Genomic DNA, 9,593 nt, shown 5'->3' with positions numbered 1-9,593 from the left:
AGACTGCCATGAAATCTAGGAATCATAGATTATTTGTTATTGTGTGCTAGAGACTATGAGAAAAAGGAAAACAGTGAAGTCACAGAAAAGTAAGGAGCGAATGGGAACATTAGAGGTGTAGTAAATTATTTCTGTAATGATGTTTCTGTATGTTCAAATACCCATAGCTGGGGCTCCCTGGTGGCTTGGATATACTCTTGGCTGTCCTTATTCATTGCAAGAGAGGGTGGAATTAATGAGCTTTAAAACCTTTAAATCAATAATTCAAAGGATGCTTAATTAAATAAACGTCATTGCCAGGCCCCAGCTGACTCTATTTCCCAGTTGTGATATTTGGACTCCTGTATTACTTTTATATTAGTGATATTACTTAAATATTATAAAATTTCAAAACATTTAACTTCTGGTCTATAACTATAATTAAATTTTTTGTGTGCCATATGTAAGTCGATTTGAAAAGCTGAATACCCTTTAAATAGCATTTGCAATTGTATTATGATATACGTATTATTCACTGAAGAGCTAAGTAGTTTGATTGTATCCCAAAAGAAGGAAATGTAATCCTATGTCATTATATATGTGCATTTAATGGCACATGCTCCAAGCATCAAGGAAAAGTGGCATCTCTTGTCTTGAACTCAAAATCATGCCACATTATAATTTTATTCATACTTGAATGACTTTTAGATAAAGCATTTTGTTTCCCTGAGTTCCTAACTTTCTCCCTTTTTTTTTTTTTTTTGGTTATTGACAGAAGAGGCATATGCTTTTAGCATGGCATATCTTTACAGAAATACATGTGCAAATAATTTGTTTTTAAAGAGTATATGTGGGTGGTAAGCTTTTTAACTTCTTGCCTGTCAGAAAATGTCTTGGTTTTGCCATTATACTTTATTGATAATTAACTAGTTATAGAAATATAGGTTCAAAATAATTTTCCCTAGGAACCTCAAGGGAATTGTGACACTGTTTTAAACATTCAGAGTTCATATGTGAAGAAAGCTGATCCCACCCTGATTTCCAAATTTTAGATTTTCTTTTTATATTTGGATTTATGAAACCTTATCAGCGTATTTCTAAGTATGTATCTTTACTCTGTGCTTGGCACTCAGATGACATTTCAATATGGAAACTTAGATAGAGAGACAGAGAGAGAGAGAGAGAGAGAGTGCATGCACGCACATGCGTGTGTTTAAGCTCAGGGAAATGAACTCATTTCAATGCTTTTTTTCCTCCCTGGTCATTTATTGCTTTGGTTTCCTCTTTTTGTAATTGCTCTTAAATAGTTCTTGGATTTTTCTGGGTTTGTTGTCTATATTTCTTTAAAAATGTTTTTTTCATTTTATTTATTTGAGAGTGGTGAGAGTAGAGGAGAGGGAGAGAGAGAGAGAGAGAGAGAGAGAGAGAGAGAGAGAGAGAGAATGAGAATCTTAAGCAGGTTCCACGCTCAGTGCAGAGCCCAATGCCGGTCTTGATCCCACATTCCTGGGATCATGACTAGCTGAAATCAAGAGGTGGATGCACAACCTACTGAGCCACCCAGGAACCTGAGTATTTCTTACCATATTTTTTCATCTTTTCTTTTTGCTTAATGTTCTGGGAGATCTTCTTGTCTTTATCTGCTGTCATTCATAATGATTCTATCTATTAAGCCTTTCTATTTTAGTTTTTAATTTCAGCAAACCTAACTAATGTCTAAACCCTTTTTCTTGTCTTTGGATTGCTCCTTTTTCATAGTAGCCTATTCTTGTTTTATTAATGCCAGATCCGCTTGAATGTCTCTGAAATTAAAATGATCCTAAAATTTTCTCCTGTTATTATATCATTTTTGTTTCATAAGGGCCAGTCATTATGTTTATTTGGCTTGAATTTTTTTTTTCATGCTCTTTGTTTTCTACAAAAACTAGCATTTTCGGTTCCCTTGTTATATGTATAAAGGGCTGTGCTGACTTTAATAAAGGTATTTGACATGTGCTTCCTGTGCTCGGTTTTAATCCGTTAGATTAAAGTCCTCTTTTGTGAGTGGAAGGACTGCCTGCAGACTCTGTATAGGTGGGTGGAGTGAGTCACAAGATTGTAGTGGATGCAGAATATGTTGAAAGTTAGCTAAAGGAAGACTTCATTCTGGGACGAAGTGCTTTCATGCATTTCACTCCTGTGTAGTGTGGCCATACTTCTCAATTTATGCCCATTGTTATATCATAATTACTCATAGTGCCCCCCTTCTAAAGAAGACTGATTCGGGTGATAGCTTACACAGTCACCCTCTCCTTAAGTGGAATGGTCTTTTTTCCTGTTCCAAGTCTCTGGTGGAATCTGGAGTTATCACAGGTTCTGCTGCTGTGTATCTTTCCCTGTTTCTAGCACATCATCTTGGGTCCTTTCTAAACAAAATCCCACTTTATTAAAAAACTATTTCTGAGGGTTTAGCTGGGCAAAATGCTGCTACTAGCTGTCTTATGTATACCAAGGAAGGGGAGGGAATCCCTGGCCCAGCGTTTCCACGGCCATCTCTCTATCATCGCTCCTGATTGCAGCCCCACAGCTCTCTCCTGTTCTATATTATCTATTGATTGCAAATTTGGAGCCTCTTTGAGACTTTTCCAAAGCCACCATTTCCTGTCTCTTTACAGCCATCTTCAGTGCTTGTTCTGGGTCTTGGCTGCATTATTCATTTTTTTTTTTATCAATATCATCTGCCCCAGGCTGTGTTCTCGTATTAGTTTTCTGTTGCCACATGGCAAATTACCACAATGTTAACATGTTAAAATAACATCCACTTAATATGTCAGTTTTTGTGGATCCAAAGTCTGGACTCTGGACTAAAATCAAGAGTAGGGGTGCCCAGGTGACTCGGTCAAGTTAAGTGTCTGACTCTTGGTTTCAGCTCAGGTCATGATCTCATGGTTTGTGAGTTTGAGCCCCACATCAGGCTCAGCACTGACAGTGTAGAGCTTGCTTGGGATTTTCTTTCTCCCCCCTCTTTTTGTCCCTACCCTGCTTGCACACTCTCTCTCAAAATAAATAAATAAAAAATAAAATCAAGAGTAAAGTATGGTCTTATTTGGGTTGTATTCACCCTGGAAGTGTGATTAAGGAGGAGTCTATTTCTTTTTTTTTAATGATTATTTACTTTTGAGTAATAAATCTGGGGGGAGGGGCACAGAGAGAGGAAGACACAGAATCCTAAGCAGGCTCCAGACTCTGAGCTTTCAGCACAGAGCCCAACATGGGGCTCGAACTCACTGACTGTGAGATTATGACCTGAGCCTGAGTCAGATTCTTAACTGACTGAGCCACCCAGGTGCCCCAGGGGGAATCTATTGCTGAGCTCATTTAGGTTGTTAGCAGAATTCAATTCCTAGTGGCTAAAGGACAAAGAAACCTGTTTCTCCCTGGCTGTTGACTGAGAGTTGCTCTTGGCTTGAGGCTGCCCTCAGATCTTAGCCACATGGCTCTGCCACAGCATGGCAGCTGTCTTCTTCAAAGCCAGCATGAGGACATCTCTATCAAGGACTCACCTGATTAGGTCAGACCCACCTGAGGTAATCTCCCTTCTTATTAATTTAGAGTGAATTGATTAGTGGTCTAATTACATCTGAAAAACTCCTTTACTGTTGCCATATAGTATAACCTACTCAGGACAGTGACATCCCATCACATTTCACAAGTTCTTTCAGCATTCAGTGGGAGAGGGTTATACCAGGTATGTATGCCAGGTGGCAGAAATCCTAGGGAGGACATCTTAGAATTCTGCCTACCACAGATCCTTACAGAGTAGACTCTGGGACAGACATTTCCATGTAGGAAGTTCACTTCTGAGTGCTTCAAAGATGACCAGTTGTGGAGTAGCGCTGAGTGACCTGAGAAGTTAGCTATGTTATTGTCATAAGGCCTTGGCCAACAGCATGGGAGCTTCAGAAGCTGGGATGGCCCTTTAGATTTGTACTGAGTTGGGGGAGAGGCTGTGTTTTTATACCCTGTCCTTGGCTAGTCATTGGATACAAGCTGTCCTGAGAGCTGACCTTGTAAGTTGAGAGTGGAGTCTACAACCTTCACAACAGCTGGGGGAATAAGGTTTCAGTCCTAATAGGGTGCTATGGTCTGAATGTGGCCCTCAAAGTTTATATGTTGAAATCCTCAAGCCCAATGTGATAGTTTTAGGAAGTGGGGCCTTTGGGAGGTGATTAGGTCATGAAGGCATTAAACAAAATTAAAAAAAATTTTTTTTAATGTTTATTTTTGAGACAGAGAGACAGACTGCAAGCAGGGGAGGGGCAGAGAGAGAGGGAGACAGGATATGAAGTAGGCTCCAGCCTCTGAGCTGTCAGCATAGAGCCCAAGGTGGGGCTCAAACTCACAAACCACGAGATCATGACCTGAGCTGAAGTCATATGCTTAACCGACTGAGATACCCAGGCGCCCTGGCATTAAATAAAATTAATGCCCTTATAGAAAAGGTCCAAGAGAGCTCCCTTGGTCCTTATGCCATGTGAGAATATGAGAAGTTTGCATGCTTGGAGAGGCCCTTATCTGACCATCCTGGCACATTGATCTTGGACTTCAAGCTCCAGAACTATGAGAATAAAATTCCGTTGCTTATAAGCTATCTAGTCTGTAGAATTTTATTCTAGCATACTGAATGTAGTCCATTCAGATACAGGGTGATCTGGGGTGTGCAGTACAGCATCTATAGCTTAATTTCACTTGTTTTACTGTCTTCAGGGCAATTAATCACCTATGATCTTATTCACCTATTTACTTCTTTATTTAATTCCTACCGCCTTCACTAATTATAACCTTTATGAGCACAAGGTTGTTCTCTGTTTTATACTGCTCAAACCTCACATCCTACAATAGAGGTTGGTACTTAGTAGATGTTCAATAAATATTTGTTGATTCCACAAATGAATTGGCTTTCTATAGTTCAATCCAGAATGTATTAAAAATCTCTGGTCTTTGGTTTGTTTGTTTTTTTTTTTTTTTTTCATTTAACATATCTTTTCTTTCATTTCATGGAGTACAAGATTATAGAAAAATATTGAGTCAGCTATCTGGTACCTCTTTCCAGATCTCTGTGATGTTGCCATCAGCCTACAGCCTATTCATCATCTCTGACCTCCATGGACTGGTTTCCTCTTATCTCCCATCACCGGTAGCTAAGTCCAACCCCAAGAACTGGATTCTCCCCAGCTCATTTATTTTATAGACCCAGGATCCTCTTAATCATTCCTGTTTAGATTTTATCACAAAATACAATTTTCTACCCAAATTTCTAGAAATTAATCCTTTTTTTCTTCCTTTTTTTTTTTTTTTTTTTTTTTTTTGGACTGGGCTTAAGCAGTTATTTGGAAACGCTGGCCCAAGTTCCAAAATACTGAATAATATGGAAATGCTTGTTATCACTTATTGAGAGGTATCTATAGAAGTGACATTGTTGTAAGTTGTTCCATAAATCATTTTTAGTTTTTCAACAACCTTTCAAAGAAGAGCTCATCATTCCTATATTATAGATGAGGAAACTGAGGCTTGGGAGCTTTTTGTAGCGTTAATATGTAGCGTAAAAAGTGTTGATGCTTCAAAACCTCAGTGTAACAGACTCCAATATCAATGGTCTTAACAACGCTGTTTCTATTGCATGCCTCTCCCAGTCTGGAAGTCTGCTGCTTATTACCTTCCATGAAACAGGTTCTTACAATTTCATGCTCATCAGTGATCAGATGCTCAGATACAGCTTAGCACTGTTCTTCCTCTGTGAAGGAAGAAAGACGTGGACCTGGTTGATGATACCGAACCCCTCCAGCCCCATGCAAGAACTGTTCTTTATGAATATCATCATTATGAAATGAGCTAAATTTCCTTTTTGAGGGATCATAAGTGGCTGAAAGCTCAGGAATATTCTCTCTCTCTCTCTCTCTCTCTCTCCCTATAAGTCTATGTCTATGTCTATGTCTATGTCTATGTCTATGTCTGTCTATGTCAATGTCTATATCTATCTATCTACTTTCACTGAGCCCATATCACAACCTTCTAATACCTAACATGTGAGTGTATCCTGCTACTTTGCATCCATGTGCCTGTTTTGCAGTGTAAATCCAAGATCTCAAACATTTGATAGAAGCTTCACCAATTATTCAGCTGAAACAAATAGTAGAGTATCTCAGCAATAGATGTTAGTAGGACTTTTTATGAGAGCAGAGGTTTAACATATAAATCGTACCATGGAAAATTAATCGTTTAGATAATAAAGACAAATGGAGACTAATTTCTAAATAGCCTCCCTTCCTTGCTCCACCCCCACATCATAGAAACACACATTAGGAAGAGCATCTATTTGTCAGATTTGCTGGTGTGTTGCTTCAGAGCTTACAACAGTATTACCAACTTTCTGAAGGAGCTCATCGATCTAAATTGGTTTAATCTTGAGATTTTCTTTATCATAAATAGCTCTAAAGCAGTGACATTGTACTTTCCTCAGCTGAGGGATAGCTGAGTAAATTCTATAGAATCAGGAGTCAGTGGATTTATTTGTTTGTTTGTTTGTTTATGTATTTAGAGCACGCAGGGGAGGGGCTGAGAGAGAGGGAGACAAAATCCCAAGCCTGATGCAGGGCTCAAACCCTTGAATCACGAGATCATGACTTGAGCCGAAGTCAAGAGTTGGATGCTTAAAAGCCACCCAGGCGTGCCAGGAGTCAGTGGATTTAATGTGATCCAATAATTATTTTATTTATGAAAATTTCAGCTATTTTAAAAATTAGCATTGCTTTCTTCAAAAGTTACATATTCTATGAGAGGTTTTGAAAAATGTAATGTAAAACATTCAATGCAATTGAATGATGATTTCCTTTTTAGTATACTTTCACATTTGTACTAAGCATTTGATAGAAGGAATGGCTATCATAAACTGAAAGACATTTTAAGGGGGTACTTTTGATTCTACAGTAAATTAATGTGATAGCTATGGGAAAATGGCCAATGTCCCTCTGTGTAGTTTTACATCAAAAAATGATTAAGCGGACACTGAACTTGTAAGTAAATATGGTCAGCTATTCAGATGCCAGCAGCCTTTATTCCTAGGATGCTTCTCACAATGTGGAACATGACATGCAATGTTTTATTCTTGAGAATACAAGCCTTCTCTTACCTATTTATCTAACATCATTACATACAGAGTAATCATCATGAAATAGAAACTTATGTTGGAAGCAAATACAAAATAAAAGGATCTGAAAAAGTATTAGCAATTAGCCAGAAAATGTAAGATGTAAATGAGTTAGTGCATGGAATGTTGAAGTTGGTGGTAGCTTGATCTGTGCTCTGAGCCATCTTAGAAGATGAAAACAGTGATTCATGATGCAGTTTGGGCAAGTATTCAAGCTGATACAAACTGCTCCAAAATGTAGTAAAAGTCGAAAAGGCAGTTTGAGGAAGTACACAGGAAACCTGGAATTCTCTATTGGCAGTGTGATCTGGAAAAACTCCAGGAACCTGAGTACCCATTTCCACATTCTTGGATTAGGAATTGAAGGTGTTCAGCATGGCTCTTTCAAATGTTGGGCTTGCATTGTACTTGGCTGTCTAGTCTCGCTCTATGTCCACATCAGTCAATAAATAAAAACCTCCAATTTTTATTTAAAAAATTTTCTAAAGAATACAATAGTTACTGTGTTCTCTTTGGTTTCTGGGCATTCAGATTTTCATTATATGCCCAGCTAATTTCTTTGGATAGCACGCAAGTATGTGACAGCCTATGATGAATGTCATAATAAGACTGTGCAGCACCTGTGACCCGGAAGTGAAATGTGCAAATCACAACTGCTTGAGCAGCCACAGGGGGGAGGACATTTTACAGTGGCTCTCACATTTATTTCAATTAAGGTTTTTATAGAGTGTTTATTGTGTAATTTAGTGATTCCAATTTCTTCCCAAACTTAGTTACAAACCTATAAACTATATGAACTTGCTACCCAATTTGGACTTACTAGGGAGGTCTGTTCTCGTGGTTCTCCATGTGAACCCTGGGGTGGGAAACAGGTCAATGATTCCTCTAAGAAAGTATCAGCCCAAATGGCCGACCTCCCCCTATCTCAGGGGGTCCAGAAAGCAGTTGTTTGTGACAACCATATATGAATTTATGCCAGAGTGGACCTCCCACATCTGTGACCAACTTTCTACTGTTTCCTAGTGTGATGTTTCCTAGTCACAACTATTTCTGTCAATATAACTGACATTATAACTGACAATATAACTGACATTATAACTGACATTTAACTGACACCTGCATGTTGGTGGTTCATCCACCAAGGTGTGACTATAGGAAGCACATCCTCTGTTTCCCTACAGGATTGAGATGGGCCATGCTGAGCCACAGCCCATGGGGAGAGACTAAGCCTGGCAGATATGATGACTGCTAATGCTTGGTCTTCTGGCAGCGGCTTTTTCATTAATGATCGCTTTGATGTAGGTTGAAGGACCCCCAGTGTCTCCTGGGATGTATCTCACTCTCAGAAGGTAAATCGAAGCAATCTGCTCACTTGGAAGTTTGACTTGTATTTGTGCAACACATCTATTGTTCTTGTGAAGAAATAACCCTTAAAAGTTTTTTTTAAGGTAACAGTAAAATCTGATTTCTAAATCTATGTTGCTGGCTCAGACTTTGTTGACAAGTAAAATTATTTTTTTAAGGACAAAGTAGCTAAAAGACTCTATTTGTGATTATTAAAAATTAAATTATATATGAAGTGATTCACCTTGGAATCAAACTTTATTCCCAGGTCATCCAAACAACTCTCTAAAACTGCCAAAGGAACACGATAATACAAGTTCTTGGAGAGTGTCATTTGGCAAGGTGACCAATAAATGAAATGAAATGTCAGGAGTTTAGAGCAGTAATAAGGATATCAATATACTTCAGGTTGTATAAAATCTCACCAGGAACTTTCACTGGACAGAAGCCAAAGCTAAGAAAGAACCCTGATATCAGGTGGTCTTATAAAGGACTGACTGACAAGAAATCAAGACCTGTAGGAAGAAGTTTCAAGTGTCCTCCAAGAACCTCAAAAACTTTAATATAGAGTATTTTCAGGATTTAAGGTCTGTAAAGCATTCTTTTATAATTTCTTATCGGATACTGAGTTCTGTACCAATTACACTTTCACTTGTTCACTTATTTCTTCATTTATTAAATTTTTTATTATGTTTTGGAGACTGTGACAGGCTTTAGTGATACATAGTTCTGGCAATCGAGGTTCACAATGCTGGGTAGGAGACATATGAATCACATTTTTGTAATTTTTGAAGTATAATTTGCATAAGATGAAATTTGCCTTTTTTTAAATTTGAGTATAGTTGATACTAATATTACATTATTTTCAGGAGTACAACATAGTGATTTAACAAGTTTATACGTTATGCTATTCTCACCATAAGTGTAGCTCCCATCTGTCCCCGTACATGAATTCACCAATTTTAAGTGTACAATAGAAGTTAACAATGTATACAGCTGCGTAACTGTACAATCATGACATTAGTCACATTTTTTATCACCCCAAAGTCTCTAGTTCCTCCTTATAGTCAATCTACCCCATCTA

General features: G+C 38.1%; 1 long non-coding RNA gene across 2 annotated transcripts in view; it reads left to right on the top strand.

The window, feature by feature from the left end:
• The first annotated feature begins 8,304 nt into the window (after positions 1 to 8,304).
• LOC144617221 (uncharacterized) overlaps positions 8,305 to 9,593 on the top strand; it is a 58,360-nt gene continuing 57,071 nt past the window's right edge. For both annotated transcript variants that reach the window (XR_013557478.1, XR_013557479.2), the window contains exon 1: positions 8,305 to 8,514. This is a non-coding gene — a long non-coding RNA (uncharacterized LOC144617221). The remainder of the gene's footprint in view (positions 8,515 to 9,593) is intronic.

The sequence above is a fragment of the Panthera onca genome, chromosome C1 (genome assembly GCF_046562875.1).
Source record: "Panthera onca isolate mPanOnc1 chromosome C1, mPanOnc1 haplotype 2, whole genome shotgun sequence".
Taxonomy (NCBI): Eukaryota; Metazoa; Chordata; class Mammalia; order Carnivora; family Felidae; genus Panthera; species Panthera onca.
The sequence above is the reverse complement of the archived record's forward strand: the minus strand, read 5'-3'. Positions and strand labels throughout refer to the sequence as shown.